Source organism: Thermobia domestica, chromosome 11, assembly GCF_964235325.1.
Source record: "Thermobia domestica chromosome 11, izTheDome1.hap1.1, whole genome shotgun sequence".
NCBI lineage: Eukaryota > Metazoa > Arthropoda > Insecta > Zygentoma > Lepismatidae > Thermobia > Thermobia domestica.
The window spans coordinates 103,344,406-103,367,286 of NC_137464.1; the positions used below are offsets into that span (position 1 = coordinate 103,344,406).

Below are 22,881 nucleotides of genomic sequence, written 5' to 3' on the forward strand. Positions count from 1 at the left end.
GCTAGTATAGGATATATTTCAGAAAAGGTAATATGCCTGATATAATTTAATTTGGTGTATAGATATAAGAAAATGATTTTTATACACTTTAAAAACTTTTTAGCACTATAAATGACGTGATAAAATTAAGGTAATGTATACAACTTCTTTTGGATAAACACATACTTTTCTATATATGACATATTTTGCTTTGAGAAAACTTCTAAAAAGTTTATTTTCTTTAAAGTCATTTACGTATATTGTTATATTGTACTATACTGCACTGCGTTATGGAGATTTTCTTCAACGACTATAGCTTTTAGATAAAGGAGACCACGAGAAATGAATTATGAAAGTATAATATCACATAATCAATGTCTCGAGGAGAATTCGAACCAGCCTCGAACATATCCTACAATTGTAAGCCTCAACCATGCATCCTACGAACTGATAATTACACAGCCAGAAACACAAAAATAAATAAATAAATAAATAAATAAATAAAAGTTATGTGCAGCGGACCGCAGAATATGCATTCGATATATCTTGTAACGTCGAATCCAAATTTTGAAGCCCCATGGTGATTGACTGTGTCATTTTTTTTATGGGCGAAAAACTTGAGCGATTTTCGATACACTGTAAAAAAAAAAAAAAAAAAAAATCAAACGCCATTTAAACACTTTTAGTACAGATGTTGAGGGGGAAATTGATAAAATAGTGTTCGTTTTATAAAGTGTGCTTCGCGTGTCCAAAAGCTTTAATTCTCTAAAAACAGTATCTAGTATAACATATTTAAAACATTTCTTCTTGGCAAACAGTTAGAAAACAAAATAATGACGTATTTTGCATACGGCACATATATCTGGGACATTCTTGGAAAGCACAGTCTCTAAACTTGATGAATATGTGTAATCTGGAGGTGTTCAAAGAGTGTCAGTAATGTGTAACTTGTCCTATTGTGACTAAAAGTAGCTTTCTGCAGTGTAGAAGGGGAACACGTTTTTCGCCCATAAAAGAATTGACACCGTCAATAGTCGTGGAGTTTCGAAATTTGAATCCTATGTAACAAAATACATTGACTCCACACTCTGGGGTTCAATGCATAGAATTTTTGCTTTTTCGTATGTTTGTATTGTGTGTATCATCAATATTATATATTCATAAGGAAAAATGTTCAAAAATGTAACATTCACCTCGAAATGGTTAAAAGAAGTTAAGATAATTCGCCCATATATATACAATAATACTACGAGAAATGTACCATCACTTAAGTTATTTTTATATAAAACTCTCCTTCCTCGTATGGTAATTTTAAAAACTATATGGCAGTAGTGCCAATTTTTGAGTTGTTTCATCTTTCATGTTAAACTTTCAAGAAATATATTCGTGAAATTAAGTATAGGAGAGATATCTGTGGAGTTTAGTACAGGAGGAAATATATAGTGTTTAACCCCTTCCACTGAAATGAAAAATCTAGCTTGTCGTGGCCTCCTGTTGATAAATTGTAAAGTGACAAGCTATACTCGTCATAAAATTTAACCTATTATAACTTCACTCATCTATAATACACTTTTATAACTTACACTTCAAAAAATTTGATGCAACGGAAGGAATTAAACGATTTAATATTGCAGGTAGTCGCTCTGTTTATCATAAAATTCAGAAAATAAATAGTAGAAAGGGTTGATTTGTTAAGTACTTTGTCCATACCAAGTTTTACTGTCTATTGAAATAATGATAGTTTCCTTCCCAATGTTATACTCAATAAAGTTCCCATCAAGAAATAGATAACAGATATCAACTAGAAAGCTCTATAAGATACATTCTTTAAAGTTCTTTTTTTTTTTTTCATCTTAACAGAACATTAATAAATTTTACTCCCTTCAAAGCCATTGATAACTTTTTCAGGAGCACCGAAACGAATCTCTGACATCCTTGTCCGTACTGAAAGAAATTAACACATGCCGGGGCCGATGGCGTGGTCCTATAACCCCGCTTTCTTGCTAGAGAGAGTCAGACAAGATATCATGGTAGAGAATGTCCTATATAGTCAAGGTTGTTCTTTCGTGATAATCTGTGCATCTGCCAACACCAGATTGCAGTTCTGGTCTTGGTACGAAACTCACATTAATAGTAAGTTCCATTCTTCATAAGCTAGGTGTTATATAAAGAAGAAAAATGAAATGAAATGAAATCTTCGAGTTTTACGTCCCACGGTTATGCCGATTAGGCTAAAGGAGACGGTGATGATGAATAATGAATGAAATGGTGGAATGAAGAAAGTGGGAGGAAACGGGAGAACCCCGAGAAAACTCACGCACACGGTGTTTGTCCACCACAAATGTATAAAGAAGAAAAACTTAAATGACGATAGGAAAAATCTCAAGTTTGGCACTTTTGCTTCTCTACGTAGGATTTCGTTATAATTATAGGAATGTTTCAGTCTGAATGAGTCCACCGAACTTTCTGGCCAACAGACTATGAGGAAGCTTAATATGGCGAACGAAAAAAAATTAACGTGGAAGTGTCAACCATCATTATATTTTACTATTGGATAACCATGAGTGAACTTTTAGTTAGCAGATTTATTGCGAAATATCATTGTCAATAACATCGAAGTCTTAGCTAGAGTCAGTAACCCGCCATAAAAGTAACGACGAACTTCAGTTTCCTGGAATTACAATGAGGTTTTTTTTTTTCTTTGCAATTTCATTTCTGTAACTTTCAAATCACACACAGAGGTTTTAGAATACGCCTTTGAATTCTAATCTACGTCTCATTTGATCGTGTAACATGATCAAATACAAAACAAGGTACTTTACTCACTACCTTGGTGTTTACAAAGATCTAATTTTTGTCATATTTAACCTAACAAGGTATTCATCTGTTAGAATAAACAGACAAAGATAATTCATCGCTGTTCAGTTCCACAGATGAAGAAGAATATGATGAAAAAGGATGTTTGTCTGATGTTTACTCCGAATCATTTCTACCTTTTTACGATCTTGGTAAAAATCTTGGTTACATTTTGGTCCTTATCATAACGGTAATATACGAAACTACATGTTCTATTAAAGTGCATAAGTGGTTTTAACCACCTATTATTTGCAATAGAATTAAAGTTATATCGTAGTAAAACAATCTATTATTTACAATACAATTGATTTTATGTTGTAGTAGATTAGATTCTTGATTCAACTTTATACTGACGAAAGAAATGAAATTCAATATTCTATTAACAGTCTAATTGAAAAGCCAAGCCATTTTCAGCAACAGACGCTTTTGACAATGGCACCAAGGTAGAAGTAAAAGCAATGGATCACAGTTTTCCTTATTAAAATTGGATGAAAATTAACACTCCTTCTCCAGTAACATATTAGGATTATACTGAAGAACGCTACCTTAATCTACAATATCAAAGACTAAAAAATTGCAAGTAATTGTAATCATCTTGGAATTTGGGGGGGGGGAGGAAGTCTTGTGTTTTAACCCATAACACTTGACTTCCATTGAGGACGCTTTTGTCTTCCTTGTCACTTAAGTGATCATTGTTCTGTGCTAGTTTTCGTTTCATACTATAGTGAATTCCGTTACTGAGCTATTCTGAGTAAACGAATACTTTTCGTTTTGAATGTATATCGAGAATCAATAAAACGAAACGCAATCTATGAAGTAAATCAAACCATGAATCATATTATGATTCACTCTGGAGATAAAAAAAGAAAATGTTTCGGCACATTTCTTAACAATTTACTAAAATATTTCTGAACAGAATTTCTTGTCATAATCATCATGCAAGAATTATGAGTTTAAGTGTATAAGCGAATCAGTCAGTTAATATGACTTTATACAGCTACAGACGTTTAATACTGGTGACAAATGGGAGCACGAGAGTAGAGTAAACAACACAAATGATCAATTTTTCTCAATCAATTTATATGATCATAGGAAATATATATATATATATATATATATATATATATATATATATATATATAAAAGAGGAAACCGTTCGTTCCTTAATCAGCATTATTTCATCAAAGCTAATCATTGTGCAAATTTAAGCGTTTGGAGGATAAAGGTGTTATGTTACATTTTTCGAAAAGTCAATTTTCCCATCATATTCAATTTGTTACATACCACCTTCTACTCCAAGCACTTCAATTATTTTTCATATTTTATGATCCACATTCTAGAACACACAATATTAAGTTTGTAACATATGTTGAGAAAGTAGTGATCAAGTAGTTTGGAATTTTCTTTGCAACCGTTTTGATATTATTTGTATTTCTAAATACAATTAATACAAAATTATCACGACAGTTCTGTAAGATATACAATTATTGTACTTCTAAGGTCCTTTATTCACAAAAATTTATATGCTATACAGTGGGTGAAATGTATATCTAAATATTTTACATAGAATGAAACTAACAAGTAACATGAAGAAAGAATTACGGGACGCGGTGTCTCAGTGCTAGAGCGTTCACCTCTGGTGCATGGGGTCTTGGATTGAAACCCTGCTCCCGCCAAGTGAACTTTGTAGTGGACAAACACCGTGTGCGTGAGTTTTCTTTGGGTTCCCCAGTTTCCTTCCACTTTCTTCGTTCCACCATTTCATTCATTTCTCATAATCACCGTCCCCTTTAGCCTAACCGGCATAACCGTGGGACGTAAAACTCAAAAACAAAAATGAAGAAATAATTGAATTTTTCCTGGGGATGTGATTTTAGTAAGTGTAGCCAGATGAAGATACTGGTATATGACGTTTCAAATGTAGACATTACATTCATCTTCAGGGAATGTGATGAATCTGCTTTCTTAAGTACTACAATAATACTAAAATTTACTAATACTAAAGTAATACACTTACTATAATAATAAGTAATATATACTGGAAACTTACCATACTACTAAATACTAACCAGATGAACCATCATTATGTAAGGGATTTCTTCCTGTATACAAACTGTGGTCTGTTTATTCATATCATTGATAAGTAACGCTTCTAACTGAAAAGAATAGCATAAGTCAATAATAATTTCTAGCCTTGTTCGTTATATATATATATATGGAACATAGATCTTAATTGCATATATATCATAATTGTATGAATGATAGGATTTTGTGACTTTCTTGTGCAGGTCCAATGACAGACGCTTGAGTAATATACATTTTTTTTTAATTCAAATAGGTTGTGAATTAGAAGTTCTTGAAATTAGAGTTGAAAAGAAAAGCAATATCAACTTAAGTTAAAAGTTTGGGCATACTATAATTTACGATTGTACATAATTTAACAACAAATCAATTTTGCACAATAATTTAAGAAAAAAATATTTTGACGTAATGTAACGTATATTTTAAGTTATACTCATCAACTTCTTTCCATGAGATTCGAATCAGTCTAGCTTAAGGGGTAAGTAAATTAATCACCAATTTCTATGATTCATATGTGAATGCATATATACACATATTATATAATTAAACCTAATTTCTAGGTTAAGTTTCGCAACCTTACTTGATTGCGATGCAGTAAGATACAATTTTCTTTGCAGCATCCAAAACATTTAATGGATTGCAAATTCAAATCGATCAAAAATCATTTTGAAGAATAAGTTCCACGAGAAGTTTAGTGAATATCATAAATTTTATCATAAAATATCATGAATATCATTATGTTGTGAGATCTAAGAATTATTTTTGTTTGAGGTCAATTCACTCCACTTCAAAGTATGTTTAATGAGATATCCTTAATACAGAACATGTTTCATGTCTTGTCTTTGAGGGTTCCCAATGTGGCTTCTAGCCTAAAATCGAAATAAGTCAGAAGAAAGGGAGATTCAACTCTATTTTATTTTTTTTTTAAATATATATAATATGTTTGTCTTTTTATTGGGAATTAACTGATTTTCATTAAACGTGGAGTAAGTTTTCTTCAAGATTTGCCAGTGGAGACTTTTGCTTAGGGTTTGAAATCATAGATATGAGGTGGGCTTAAGTAAATTTTCTTCCTATAATAATAATAATAATAATAATAATAATAATAATAATAATAATAATAATAATAATAATAATAATAATAATAATAATAATATTCATGAAAATGATGTAAAGTTCGTTTTGAGAATTAATAATGGTCCTTATTGTTTAGCAATCGATCAAGGAAATAATTCAATATCCTCCAACCTAAATATACATAAGATGTGTTTAATGTATGTATAATATGTACATTTAACACACCATATCAAATCTGTAGGTTTTGTGATAAGAAGTACTAAAGATTTTAATAATCCATATGTCATTATTATTATTTAATTTTCTAGTACGAAGCAAACTTGATTATACATGTATAGTTTGGACACCGTATTATAAGCAGTACATTGCAAAAATTGAACGGATTCAGGATAAGTTTCTGAGATACTTATATTACAAAACTTACAGAATAAACTCTTATGAAAATAAAATATCGTATGCAACTCTCCTAAGGTTTTTGATGTTGGAACATTATCTGTTAGACGAATGTATTCTCAACTCAGTTCTCCCTCCCATAAAAATAATTGGATTTAAGTTTTGTACATACTACATCACTTTAGCATTTCGTTTTAAGTTAGTAAATGTAATAGTTGATAGTCCTGAGTGTCTGCATTTATTAAATTTTAATATTTCACATAAGTGTTTGAGGACAAGATTGCCATCTATTCTTAAAAGATCCAAAACCATTGCACATTTTAACATACTTTTGATAAGTATGTGTAGATTAATAAACAATTTAATACAAAATAACATTGAAATCGATTTCGCAATGCCACCTATTGCCAACATAGATAGCTCATAACATCATTTTACCACGTTTAGATTATCTATAGCATTGTTATTTCTATATCTATTTATTATATACGCCAATTTAATTGTAACATGAAAATAATGTAAGTCTTTAATATTTAAAAAAAAACCTTCTATTGTTACTATTTTGAATTTGCTTAGTAACAATATTGTATCTATTAAAAATTGCTTTGATAAGTTAGTTTATGGACTTTGTTATGCTCCTTCACTAAAAGATGGCTTTATAAAACTATTTTAGAAGTATCTCACTGTTCCTGTGCTCATAAAAATCTTTATATCAGACTTCTAATGTATTTTCTATTGTTTTTGGTCGTATGTGATTTGGTAGTTTGTTTATGTTCTCTTTCTGGTATTTTATTCACATCTTGCTCTCTCCCTATGCATGTTGCATTTTGCCATTATATGTTCTGATGTTTTCTTTTGGATACTTTTATTTATTTAATTATTTATTTATTCTTCTTCTTCTTTTATTGTTCATTTGTAGATATAATATTAATTGTGTAAGCCTGTTATAACTGGGATAAACTCCTGTAATAGGCAGCAATAATAAATAAATAAATAAATAATAAATAAATAAATAAATAAATATGTGCATTTAGGTTGGAGAATATTGCATCCTCACTCTTGTCTGATTGCCAAACAATAGAAACTTTTAGTAATTCTCAAAAAATGCAGGTTATTTTTATGGAAATCGTTATTATTATTATTATTATTATTATTATTATTATTATTTTATTAAAGAATAACTACTCATAAATCCTCCGTAACTAACTTAATGACTGATCCAAAGGAAAGGAATTTGTGGGTGGTATTAGGCATATATTATGCTTCAAATGTTAAGGATATAGTAGTAAAGAAGCACAAGACTGAAATGAAAGAATCATTTCTTTCTTCTCTCAAGTGAATCTTAGTTCATCACGCAGGATTTTCAGTTATTAGTTTATGGTAAGATTAACAAACAAAACTTCGAACTGCATTTCTTTTTATGGCAGACTATAAAATTTCGCTATCATTGTGCAAAACTAATTATGTAGATGAAAATAACTCATTAGCTTTGAATTCGTTATCGAGTATCGTGGTCTGTAAAATAAAATGTACTCTTCCCGGTTCTAAACGAATTACAGTCTTATCCAGATACATTTTATATCAAAAGTGTACATTGTAAAATTATGTACAAAAATCATTAATGTATCTATAATAATTTTTAAGGAAACGACGTCGTATAGAAAAATGTAACGTACTCAATTTTTGTTTGTTTTAATAGAACCTTCTTTTCTGCACGGACCTTATATGAACGCACATACACAATTTAACTTATATATTATGTGTGCTTAAAGTGTTCCAGATAGTGTTCTAAACCTGTCCTCCATGTCAAAGCATATGAAATATAGCCAGATGACAATATTTTTGTATTTCAGTTTAACATTAAGTAAAACTGCAATATGTGAGAAGTTAATGCAATTTCAAATTATGTGATAGTGTGCCTCGAACATAGAAATTGATTAAATGTACTGTCTATTAGAAGAAAAAGAAAAACACACTGGAAACCTAACTCACTTTAAAAGTTTCGAAAGGTATTGCAAAAAATGAAAGAAATAAAATATTTGAGTTTTACGTTCCACGTTTATGCCGACTAGGTTAAAGGAGACGGCGATGATGAGAAATGAATGAAATGGTGGAATGAAGAAAGTGGGAGGAAACGGGAGAACCCGAGGAAGCCCAGGTACACAGTGTTTGTCAACCACAATGTTCAACTTAGATCGAACCGGGAACCTCATGCACCAGAGGTGAACACTTTACCACCCCGGTCCCCGGAAGGAATTGCAGTAATATGTGAGGAATTGTTTCATATAAAGGTCCCAGTTGACTAACGAAGAATTAAATTAATTTGATTTGATTACTATGCTAGGAAAACGTGGATTTACGGAAAGAAGTAAGTAGCCATTTTTGTACATGACTCTACTTGGAAAATAAAAATCGATTTCAAAACTAACAAAGAGAAATTAATGTTCAATTTCGCATTGATTGCATCTTGATATATAAATTAAATTATGTGTCGACTATTAGAATTCAAATTTTATACAAATTCTTTGTTTATCTCAATGGATACAAATGGATAATAATACTAACAATGTTTTCATTTGCTAGTGGAGTATAGCTATTGGCATATTCACATTGAGAACGTGAAGCAAATTACTAGGCAGTACCTTTTCATCAAGATTTCCTTTTTTTATTATTTTCTCCCGTTTCCTCTCTCTGTTCAACCGTTTTCTCCCCTTGTCTTCCTCTCGGGAAACAGGAAACATTTCAGTCTTGGATGTTTTGCAAGAATGCCTCTGGAGTGCATCTCCGCTGCAAGAGCTGGTTGCTTCGCCCGGACCAACTATATTTCTCTCTTGACGGCAAAGAAGGAGATTTCGAGCAGGGTTGCAGCCACTACATAATTTAAAACACGTAGAATCTTGACATGTGTGTTTGTGTGTTCGTTATAAATAGATACCTTATATTACTATAAAATACAAGTTTTAAACCGTGGATAGGTAAATTATATTAACGCTGTGGAGTACGTGCACCATCTTTGTTTTCTAGCCTTTTGGTTGATATGGAAAGTGTTTATTTCTGTTTTGCTGTAAATGAACTGAAATTTTAATTATGTAATTCTACTCAATTCTTCTTCAAATATATAACATGTCTACTACTTTTTCAAACTTGAACTTGCGTTATTTATGGAGTTACTATTACTGAAATTAGAAGTTGATTAATAAATATTAAAATTTTTATATATAGGCCTACATATACATATTTAAAAAAATAATTTTCAGACGTATGAGACATTTAAATAAATCAGATGAAGAGATCGGATTAAAATTTTCAATTCATTAAGAAATAAAATAAACCAAAAAAAAATCACTATTTTTATAATAAATCAATAAACTAGGAAACAAAACACAGATATTCAACACTTTCAATGGTTTGATTTTAGTGTACTTGATTCTTTTTCGAATTTGTTTGAATTGAGTTCATTTTGAGTTTAACGTCCCATTCAGCAGTGAGGCTATATGAGCAGTGAGGACTTACTTATTAAAGTTGAATTCGAACTACATGAACTTCCGCCGGGAATCGAACCTGGGCCACCCACGACAAAGGCATGTACATTAACAGCGTAGCCACGAAGAAGCTCTCGAATCTATTTGAAAGCCTCTTATTTTGTGAAAATTAAACTTTATTATACATGAAATTTGAATATTTAATATTCCAATTTCATTTAAGAATTGATTAAATTTATAAATAGTGCGAATTCCTTTTGCAAAAGCATGTGATATTTAAATTAGACTTGAGGAAGAATTTCATATATCAAATATAATATATTATATATCAAATTTCATATAAAAATCATATATCAAATGTTAGTTCATTTAAAGGAAATAATAATAACTCCTCCATATAAATCAATGGACTGAAAAACAAATGTGGTATAGGTACCCAACATCGATAATAGGGCCGGGGCTAAGTGGTAGAGCTTACCTCTGGTGCATAATGCAGCTCGCGCCAAGTAAACTTTGTGGTGGACAAACACTGTGTGCGTGGGTTTTCTCGGGTTTATCCCGTTTCCTTCCACTTTCTTCATTCAGCCAATTCCTTCATTTCTCATCATCACCGTCTTTGTTTAGCCTAGTCGGCATAAACGTCGGACGTAAAACTTTAAGATTTCATTTCATTTTTTTCAACATCGATAACAATATCGTAATATAGAAATAGGTATTCAACATCTCATATGACAGATGTCTAAAGGACATACATACCGTGTATATATTTAATAATAAAAAAAAGATACCTTAAGTCAAGAAGAGTAGAACAAAATATATCTTCATTCCTTACGTTTTCGATAGTTATATCATCTCTTCGGAAGAGATTTTTTTTTTAATTCTGTAATTTATAATATATTTTGTTATCCGCTTTATGACAACGAATAACATATACCAACTCCTAGCTAGTTATATAAGACTGTGTTTTCATCGCCAAGTAGGCTTTGTGGATTACACCAAGTGGGTTTTCTAGGAATTCTTTCTTCTACTTCCACCATCTAATTCATTTCTCATCATCATTGTCTTCTTTAACGTATACAACGTAATCGTGGGGCGTAAAACTGAAAGATTTCATTTTATTTTCAGTGTTTTTAGTAGATCTCCTTGTTACTGTATGAAAGAAATACTCTCAAAGTAAAGTGAATGTCTTTTTTGTAGGGTCAGAAAGATAATGAGTTACGTAACTTGATATTCAAAATTACATCCATTATGAAACAAGATTGTAAGTTGACTTCTTAATTTTGAAATGATGATAACAAGAAAAAGTAACTGAAAGTTTGGTTCCAAAATCTAAACAAATTCGAAAGCTTAATTAATTTGCTACGAAACGAAAACATATCTGTATTTTTTAATCTTTTGCTTCTTCAGAACATTCACTTTCGATGTGTAATTTCACTAAAGCAATTTGTTTTATAAATCCTTGTTGTAGCAATACTGTATTTTGATACACCGAAGTACAAATAATATCCTAATATGTAAAGTTTAATATTGACTTTGTTATATTTTAATATCAACCCTCCCATTTCTACTATTTTAAACATACACACATATAAATGAGTATTACTTTCAACATTTGTCTTACAAGCTGCATTTTTTTAAAATCCCTCAACAGATCATGAATTTTGAATTTTGAAGTGGAATGTTAATACACCGTAACCAGGTTCATAGCAAGGAGTTTCTTTTATAAAAATAAATAAATAAATACACATAATATAGGAAAATTAGGCCCAAATTGGGCAAAGTGCGGAAAAATAGTATAACAAGCTGAAAATTGGTGGATGTGTTCTTTGGATACCCCTGATTAACATACTCAAAATTCCAAAAAATCCCACCTGGGCAACATGCCGCCATCTTGGAAAATGGCCGCCATTGAAATTTTTTTTACTTAGGTTCCTTTTGAAGGCCATAACATCGGACACAAGAGATATATTGATGTGCGGTTTGCGCGAGGTTATCGCAGACACTCCAGACTATTCATTGAAAACAACATTTAAACCTTTAATTGAAAATCTATGTAAACAAAGTATATAAAAATTACAACTGCGAAAATTTTTCGATACATATTTTCAATACAACTCGATTTTCGCTCCTTTCCGTCCGTGTTATCAAAAAAAGTAATGAAGCAAATGTTGTAGAGCACACAAAAATACACAAGAATATATCCTAGTTTTGTCCAAAAACTCAAGTCTGAGTGGTTTAATAGAGCGCGCAGTAAACGCAGTGTCACTTGCTTAGCCTTAGTTAGTTGCTGCACAAGAATGTAACAAAACAACTTCCAGATGGGCAATACTTCCAATATTTTACTTCGAGCATTTTCTTTTGAAGGAATCTACGGATTTAGAGCATCCACGTCGCTTGCTTGCGGTTGATATCAGGTTCGGCATTTCGGCTGATCTTTGTGTAACCAAACCTCCCGATATTGTTGGAAGAAGGCACTGACGCTGGACGAAGAACCTCATTTTCAACTTTCACGAAAGAAGCTGGCGTTGCACAGACGATTCCACCCATTACATGAAAATTACCATATCCGTCAACACTGCTAACGTTGTGATCTATGTTATCGAACACATACTGAACGAAAGCTCTGTCGTCTATTAATGTCGGGGCATGTTCCGTTACTGAAGATTCATACTTAATCGCTTCACTGTAAGATGAACACAATCCCATGGCATGGAAAAGGTCGATAATTGAGCGGCACCGAAACCTTCTATGCAAATAAACTGATACACCCAATTGAATTGGTGACACGAATGATCTTGGCCGTACTGCTGATATAATTGCATGGGCTATGGTCAGTGTTGTTTGTGATTTGCAGTAATGTTTCTTCTTTGTTACTGTTTCCAAAAACAGTTTTAAATTTTCTGGAACCATGTCAGCACCCCCTTTTCGAATGTCTTCAACTGATGGATATGTATCAGTCGTGTATACAAATATCTTCTTTGATAATCTCTGCTGCCATTTGCACTATTCTCTTCTTTTCATTCGAAAGATTGATTTCCACTCTTTTAAACCATTCGTCCGTTTGTACACGGCTCACTACACTTCTAAATGACACTACGATACCCGATTTGCCTTTGATGTGTGTGAAAATTACTCTTGGGCCAAAATGTTGCTGCAGTCTTTCTTTAAGGCGCCTTTCACTGTACAGTTCTACACCAGGAGACAACTCACTCATTACCCGATGAAGATCGGCTAAACGATATTGGCACTCATCATCATTTTCCATGAATTCACACAGTTTTGCAAACGCTGTATCCTTTTCCAACTCAGGCCCCCTGCTGAGATAACCCACAGATGGACGATTTTGATTTTTCGCTGCAAACGTAGAAAAACATTTTCGGTGATACTTAGCTTAAACTGCAACAAGGTCAATCACAGAGCAGACCCGTAGAAGAACTTCGCTTCCCCATTCGTCATTTCTTCTTTTTGCCTGTGCAATGATAGTTTCTTTAAATGGCAATGTAGTAACACAACTAACTGCTGGAAAACATTCGGGATGTTTTCTCGATTCGGCAAACTGGGTTGGTTTTCCACACAGCAAGCAGTGTCCCTTGAAATCAAACACATCGACACTTTTACGTAGGTTTATGCTAAAATCTTGTCCTTTATCTGTAACTTTCTTAATTCGACGTGTGTAGTCTTTCCTACATTTATTATGCACTGTCACTTTTTCTTTGTCCACTAAACTCTTATGCAAGTCATCTCCTCGAATTAAGCTTATGGAGCGAATAGTTTCTAACCCTCTAGTCACGATCACAGCCTCATTTTCGGATATCGGGTTCTTTGCATATCACACATACAACACTCTCCATTGTAAACCCATTCAACACGAAAATTAGCACAGTTTGGTACTCATTTTCAAGCCAAAACCACTGATCCCATCAAACACTCTTCACTAGTCTTTTTTTTTTTTTTTTTTTTTTTTTTTTTTTACGCTGTCGAAACTGCATATAAAGAAAGAGTTACAAACAAAAACTTCGAACCGTTGTAGATACAACAACGCTAACATGTGTTAACGCTGTTGCCAAATTTACGCGTTGCCAGGTATGCACTTAAAGAACCTAGCTTATCAAGTTTTCTTTTCCATATTTGGGAAAATAAATATACTCACATACTTGGTTTTCTCGTACGTAAGAAACTAACGAACTTATAATTTGTGAAGATATAGTTTTGTACTTTCAAGTGCAAATACTTTGATTGCTTTTCATATAAATGAAAAAGGCACATAACAGCCGCAGAAAAAAAAATACTGCACTACACATGGTGCCGCGTTTAGTGCGCGCTCTATTAAACCATTCAGACTTGAGTTTTTGGACAAAACTAGGATATATTCTTGTGCATTTTTGTGTGCTCTACAACATTTGCTTCATTACTTTTTTTGATAACACGGAAAAGAGCGAAAATCGAGTTGTATTGAAAATATGTATCGAAAAATTTTCGCAGTTGTAATTTTTATATACTTTGTTTACATAGATTTTCAATTAAAGGTTTAAATGTTGTTTTCAGTGAATAATCTGGAGTGTCTGCGATAACCTCGCGCAAACCGCACATCAATATATCTCTTGTGTCCGATGTTATGGCCTTCAAAAGGAACCTAAGTAAAAAAAATTTCAATGGCGGCCATTTTCCAAGATGGCGGCATGTTGCCCAGGTGGGATTTTTTGGGATTTTGAGTATGTTAATAAGGGGTATCCAAAGAACACATCCACTAATTTTCAACTTGTTATACTATTTTTCCGCACTTCGAACTAATTTTCCTATACTAACAGAAGTTAGTTTCATCCCACTAACCAACTGATGACTTGAGAAACAGATATATGTCAAAACAAACATAGAAACCAGTTTTCAAATATGACCTAAGGCAATATGTGAATAGAGTATGCTGTATAGTTGTTTAAGTTACGACATCGAAGAACACAGTTGGGTACTTGCTAAGTACCTAAGTAGAGCGTCGGTAGGACTTATTACCAAAAACCAGTTTATAGACTCACCATTTTGTACAAAATTTGACTAAATCTATTAAATTGTTTTTATACTCACAGATGAAAATAGTAATCTCCATTTGTAACATTGAAATTACTAATATATTGTACAGTAGGAGCGATCTAGGTGCACGCCGTGCCGTGGAAAATCAGTGCCCTGCGCGAGAGTATACGACGGCGTCTCCGTACATATGAGTGAGCTCTACATGGTTGGCGCGAAGCGTAAGAAAATTTTCAAAAATGCTTTTCCTTGATTTTGATTATTTTTTATTACTTTTTCTTTCCATTTTATATATGTCTACATGTATTTTTATAACACGAGTAACATTATAGAACCACTTCCTAAAGCAGTAAGAGGATTGAAGTAGATACTAGTAATATTCTAAGTATTTTTCCTCTCTCCTTTTTCTTTCCTTCTTTTCTCCCGTATTTTAAGCCCTCTTACTTCGGTGCCCGGGGCCATTGCCCAGCTCGCACCCCTACAGTACGGCACTGCGGCCGTGCGGTAGCCCAAATTCTCATTTACTCAGAGCTGGAAATACGGAAATACGGAAATAAATTAGAGAATAAAGAGGGCCCCTTAGCAAGAAAGCTCGCCCCCTTGAGTGATGCACCAACCTATATCTACGTGCACCTCCTACATGCAGTTAGAGATCTAAAGCAGCATGTCGTCTGTGGTGTCGCGCCGCGGTTTTTATCCTAAGACATTTACCGGACAGTGTGTATTAGAGAAAGAAAGAAGGGTAAAAAAGAAGATAGGAAAGCGCGTGAAGAATTTTTCACCTCACCATTGGCTTGGGTAGTAGGAGGAAAAACCCCGGAAACACATGGAGTCCAGGAAAACCCCCTTTATCGGTCATGCACATGCTCAAGTTATTTACATGGTAAACCACACAAAGAAGGGGTGGGAAAAACCATGTAAAAGCATATTTTACTGTCTGTAATTTTCAACTTTAAAAGCTGGGTGTGAGCCTTTGTCTATTTATAAAGCAACTCAGGCTCTTTTCGAAAGTCAATTATTTCGCTTCCATGAAGATAGTGCTATGAATATTGGCTGCATCACTAAACTGTATCAGGTCATGGTCTATATAAAATTTCAATGTTTAATTTCAACCAGTTTACGAGATAGAGGATTCTGTAAAGCTCCAAAGAACACAAATTTTGACACTTACTCACTAACTCGTCAAAATCTATAAAATACTTCCTATGAACATAGAAATTGAAATTTTGCACAAGCATATTATTTTAAAAAGCCCCAAAACCGGAAACGTCCTTCTCATAGAAGGAAAATTATGGGGTAAGAGGAAAATTTACATATATTTTATATAACCCTTTCATTTAATCCAAAACTTATATGATAATTTTTATAGACATAGAACCTTGAACAATGGCACAAATGTAGAATTTCTGATGGTAGTAAAGGAAAAAATGCATCCGAAAAGTGGAAATTTTGCCCTTCGTGGAGAAAAATCAGGGAACAACAAAAAACTTAAATATAGTTACGTCACTTAAATCAAAACGTATATAGTACTCCCTGTTAAATCAGTATAGTTTTATTGAGAAGGTATAGAAATGCATGTTGAGTTAAGTCTCGATGGACCCCACCCCGTAGGTACACCTTTGCGTACAAGTAAAGAAAAAAAAAATCCTAAAATTGGAAACTTCCTGTTCCAAGGAGGAAAGCGAGGGGAGGGGAGCAAAATTCATTTATAGTTGTGCCTTTCGCTTCAAAACCAATAGGGTAGGTGGAAATTTATTCTTAAAATTTGGCACAAATGCACGATTTATGATATAATTAAAGAAAAAATTCTAAAAGTGGAAATTCCCCCTCCAAGATGAAAAATTAGAGGAAAATGACAAAATTATATATTGTTAGGTCACTACTGACAACGATTGAAAACCTATAGGAACTATACTTCCTGTAGGGATAGAAACTTAAAAGTTGGGCTAAATGTAGAATTTGTGATAAAATAATAATATAGTGTTACGTCACTACTGACAACAATTCAAAATCTATAGAAACTATGCTTCGTATAGAGATAAAAACTTGAAAATTGGACCAAATGTAGGATTTGTGAATAAATTGTAATATATTAAGGTCTATTACGTCACTACTGACAATTCAAACCTTTTAGGAAGTATGCTTCCTATTGAGATAGAAACTTGAAAATTGGGCTAATGTAGGATTTGTGATGAAAGAAAAGGAAAATATCCTAAAACTGGAACTTTCTGCTCCAAGGAGCAAAGCTACTAGATAAGAGCAAGATTTATTTATAATTACATCACTTGATTCATAATTTATAGGGTACTTCCTGTAGATATGGAAATTTAAATTCTGACACAAATATAGATCTGTGTTAGACGTAAAGAAAAAAAAATTCTGAAACTGGAAATTTATTCCTTGAAGAAGGAAAATTAGGAAGCAAAGACGTAATTAGAAACATTTACGCTACTTCTTTCAAAACCTATAGGATTCTTCCTGTATACACGAAACCTTGACAGTGGGCATAAGTGTAAGACTTGTAGTAGAAATAGAGAGATAAAATACCAAAACTCGAAATTTTCCCCTTCATGGAGGAATCTTACGGAGGACAAATGCAAAAATTAGATCACGTTAAGTCACTTATGAAAATGGCTGGAAACTTTTAGGGTAATTCCTGCAATCACTGAAACTTGTAATTTGGCACAATGCAGGATTCGCCACAAGCAAAGGGTGGGAAATTGAAAACTCAAAATTTCTGTATATTTATTAACATTCTTATATATTGTTACACCACTTATGACACAGATTCGAAACCTATACTGTACTTCCTGTAGACATGAGAACTTGGCACAAATATAGCTTTTATGGTATAAGTAAAGGAAAACATCCAGAAACTACAAGTCTTTTCCTCCGTGGAGAAAACTTAGTGTCAAAAATGAAAAATCACAATTTGTTACATCACTTCTGAAACATGCACCTGCTGTAAACATGCAAAATTAAAATTAAGTACAAGCGAGGTGAAGTGATTTTAAAAATTCAAGAACTCAAACTTTTCCTCTCCAAAGTAAGGGGCTTTGGAGCAAGATTAGAATCACATGTTAACATTAACTTGTAAATAGTGTAACATTAATTTTTAGTGTTCTTCTTGTAAACATGAAAACTTTTAGATGTGAGTCATTCAGAATCACTAATTCAAACATGTATAGTAGATATTTCTTGTAAACAAAAGAATTTGGAATTCCACACAAAGGTAGGTATTTGGTCTATAAAGATGAGTAATGTGTTTTTGGAAGAAGTGTGCTCAGGGCCCTGACTCCCCGAAATCTCAACTTGTTTGTAAATATAGTATAATTTTGGAGATAATTTTACTCATTTTAATACAATTTATCCTCAAATTGAATTTGGACCCCCCGAAATTAATTCCTGTATACGTACCTGGTTCTTAAGACGCTTAATTGATTGTAAGAAACCGGTTCTCCCCAGCTATGAATATTTTTGCTCTATAATGATCAACGTTAAACAGGTAAATGGCTGGTTTCTACTACTTCCAATGAATTAATCACCTTAATCAAAGAACTCAATTCCAATTTTTTGACTCCTTACATCTTGGCCAAAATTGACGAGGAATTCATCAAGTAGTGCTTGAAATTTTTATGTACAGACGTATGGACACAGGAACAGATTGGGTAAATACAAGGGCGCCCATCAGGGGCGAGCAAGGTGGGGCGATCGCCCCCTTTAGAAGAAATTGTACTTCGGAATATAGAAAATCCAATAGAATTTTTAGAATAGTTACAGCAAAATTTGAAACTATATTTGAAATGTCGGTTATACTTGTCCCCCTTTGGAAACCACAACATGCGTGCCCTTGGGTAAATATATAAATAAATTTTGGAAAATCCTTGAAGGTATAATTTATAATAATGAACTTATAAAGAAAATTCATAACTTTCTATTACGGAAAGGAGATGTCTCGTGTTTATAGAGACTAAAAATAGAGATAATTGTTGTTAATGGTGAAGTCTGTTTACCATAGACTTCAGAAACATATTAAAGTAATTAAGTTGTTTGATAGTAGCCCAAACGTTTGAAGAAACATTCAAAAAAATGTGATATTAGGATTAATTCTTCTATACTCATAAGTTTGTTAGTACCAATATCCAACAAATATATCTTGTACCTTAATTAAAATAATGTATTTAACAATACAGTTAAGCTAATGGTTGTACATACGTTGAATAAAATCGTTGTTAAATATTCACTAATTTGTAAAGTTATGTAATAATGCAAGAAATCGCACAACCTCGAAAATTTCACAAAGACACGGCACTTTATAAAAACAAAAGGAAATAGAAACAGGCTAAGACATCCATAATTATGTTCATTATATTATGTAGGACTTTTATGTACAGAATCTCCACAATTCGTTCGTTTAAAATTTACAAAATAAATTAACAATAAAAACTAAAATATAAAAAAAATAAATTAGATATAATTTATATAAACAACAATAAAAATATGAATAAAACATCAAAATTGTAAAACTAAATATTCAAAATTACAAAATATCCGAGAAAGAAAAAATACCATTTTACGCTTCTTAATTTTTATTACTAGACTTCCCAACTACTATACTACAAATGAATAATTGTGGTAAACACTATCAAGAATATGTGCTAATATATCGGAGGTATGAGAGCAAACACGGAAAAAGATATTTTGGAATATTCAACATCTCAAGATTAGGTTAAATTTCATTTTTTAAATCTTCATTCAAACCATACGCCGTAGAAATCCAACAATTTCCAGTTTCATCGTTCATAATTATAGTCTAAAACTGTTTAAACCCCCCCCCCCCAAAAAAAAAAAGTTTCTGGGATTGATTCAGAGTCTCAAATCCCAATTTCCGTTCTAGTAATTTCAGGATCCATTGCTACAGAGACAACGAGAAATACAGCACTTTGATATGGATTCAGCGTTAAAAAAAAAAAAGTTTTCCCCTTTTCATATATCCTTTATAACTGAATCTGAAGTACTAAAAATCTGTGACTTTTGGTTTCAATATTTATTTTCATAGAACGAAAGTGCTAACATTCCAAAAATAAGTTTCCCTTCTACAGGCACCCTTTATAATTGAATCTGAAGTGGTAAAAAATATATATAACTTTCGGTTCCAGAACTGATCACTCTAGTGAATAAATGGTAATAGATAGGATGGAAACAGTTTCTTAACATGGATTCGTTACGTAAGTATATATTACATTTTATATCCGAGTTTCCTTTCTCTAACAAGCGGGAATGTTATATTGTAGATCTACTACCACTTTCGATTCTATAATTTTGATTCCGTTAGAGACAAAAAAAAAATATATATATATATATATATTTATGGGTTTAGGATTTCAAGCACATATTAAGTTGATGTGAATTAAATATCCAACCCAAGTGTGTAATTTCCAAATCCCATAAAACTAAGTAAATAAACAAAACATAACAATGCATGACTAATCAAAATAGTCATCGTCTTCAACCAAGAACATTTGCCACCGTTCGACCAACGATTGCACAGTCCGATCATTAGGGAAGGTCTTCCCCCCACTAAAAGTGATCGAGATACCGGAAGAGGTGGTATTCACTGGGAGAGGTATCGGGGATGACGAAAAGTTTCATACGATCTCATGGAGAACTACACACACACCTCCAGACTGCGATGCTCGGTGGACTGGGTCTACTTACCTGGTTCATCCATGAGTTCAAATTTTTCACATTACCGACTGCACGGGAGCCAGCAATCGACAGTGGTATCTGCAGTGATGGAAACAATTTTACGGTTGTAGAAATAAAACCACTTGAGTACCACATCCAACATGTTAAATTGGTGGAGTTAAATACTGATGCAAGAAAATGAGTGTTAAAAAGAATATTAAAAGACTCAAAATGCTGAAATCGTTACAAGAAAATGGATTGAAACATTTGGTACTCAAGCCCCAAAGAGATAAGCCACTCAACATATTAGTGACAAATATGGTTCAAATCTTAATGCTCCCAAAACTGGTCAACTCAGAACAGTGGCACAGAAGCAGTGCCGTGCCGTGGAAAAGCAGCACACGGGACAAGAGTATACGACGGCGCTTCCATACATATATTCCAAGTAATTTTCCCCTCTTTTTAATTTTTCTTCCGAATTCTGGGCCCCCTTACTTCGGCGCCTGGGGCTGTCGCTCCACTCGCCCTCCCCACGGCACGGTGCTGCACAGAAGAGCATAAGCAACTTGTCCGCTTTTGCATGGATTATTAAAGAATGACCCAGACAGGCAGTTGCAATTTAGTAAGATCATGTTGAACGGAATTAGAGATAATGAAATAATTTTAGGTTACATTGTGTTGACCAATTAAGCTTGTTTCAAATTATCATGTAATATTGACAGACATAGTTGTGCTTACTGGAATAGCGGGAACATGCATTAACGTTAGAAAATAACTAAATCAGCCTGATGTCTTCGATCGCGGTGGTATTTCATCTGATATGTTACGACTTTTTAAAAATTTATTTCTTATGGAACAATCACAGGGGATAAGCATATCCAAATTCTAATAAATTAAGTTGGTCCAAAGTTACAACAATAGCCTGATTAACATGACCTTTATTCTTAACAGATGGGATTTCTCCAACTTATTAAAGAGCAGGCCGTGAATATCTCGATCAAACATTTCCTAAGAAATTGATTGGTCGAAGAGGGCCAATTAATTTACCAATACGTTCAAGTGACATAAGCCCTATTAATTCTTTCTTTTGGGGAGTACTGAAGATCAAATTTAGGTACATTCGAAAACCACAAAGTGTCGGCGATTTGAAAAATTACATGAGAGATGTATTTCAAGAAATTAATACAAAAAAGAAACTTTGCGAGAATGCTGATTGAAGTGTGAAATATAAGTTTCAAAGCTGTGAAAATTTTAATGGACAGCATTTTCAACACCAAAGTTGAAATTTTCAGTGCTTTCGTATTGTAATACAATAAAATTTCATTGTAAATGTAATAACTCTTTACCAAAATTGGATTGTATTAATAAATATAATCGAAGGGATTAGAGGATAAAGGTTGTATGTAACAAATTGTATCTCAAGAAAACTGAGGCCCACAAGTTTGAGACTTTCATCGTTTCTCATTCTCTTCATTCAGAAGTGGAAACACTTTCATACGGTATTGTGTTGCGAAAGTATAAATAATATAATGTACTTGTATAAAAATTATAAATGTCACCATTGAGTGGCCACCTAGTTTTGGTTCAACCGGTATATATATATATATATATATATATATATATATATATATATATATATATATATATATATATATATATATATATATATATATATACCAGAGGAATTAAATTCATCATATTTTGGTCTGTTTATCAATCATGCTATCCTATCAAATAAGTATAAAGTGCCATTTCCTAAAATCAGAAGAAAATTAGACAGTACGTATGTAGCATATGGACAATGTATGCTCCGTGCAGATTTCTGTATTAAACATATAGAATCCGTATAATTGTACAATGTACAGCTGTCCGTATAACGGATATTTCTCAACGCAGGGTTGTGGTCACACTGAATTTCTGGAATACGACTTCCTATGCCTATTTGACTAAATATGTTTTAAACATTATGTTCTAGGTGGTTCTTGAGGGAATTTACAATGCTACAAACTAACATTTTATCATCATAAACTAAAGGAATTAGTACACATTTTTATTGCTACAAGCTGTATACAATACAGTTATGTAACGTACCCTACTTTAAGATATCTTCTTTCAGGTTGTCGGGATAATATTTCAAATTTTCACATATGTTACTTGCCTCAAGAACCGCCTCTAGTAATCCTGTTTTGAAAAATGATGGGGAAGGATAGAAAGTAAAACTATACACACAGAAGTATACAGAACCAGCCTTTCTTTATGAACATTCTGTCTCTAGCCCAATGGCTGATCTACTAAATGGGGA

General features: G+C 32.8%; 1 protein-coding gene across 25 annotated transcripts in view; it reads right to left on the bottom strand.

Moving 5' to 3' along the window:
- Positions 1 to 22,881, bottom strand: part of LOC145664324 (uncharacterized) — a 1,583,153-nt gene that overhangs the window by 1,119,545 nt on the left and 440,727 nt on the right. For 18 of the 25 annotated variants that reach the window (XM_081730946.1, XM_081730945.1, XM_081730944.1 and 15 more), the window contains exon 13: positions 4,886 to 4,991. The exons of 4 other annotated variants lie outside the window; for them this stretch is intronic. The gene's annotated coding sequence lies outside the window, so the exon portion shown is untranslated. The remainder of the gene's footprint in view (positions 1 to 4,885; positions 4,992 to 22,881) is intronic. 3 more of the 25 variants (XM_081730899.1, XM_081730940.1, XM_081730939.1) reach the window with 1 other exon arrangement.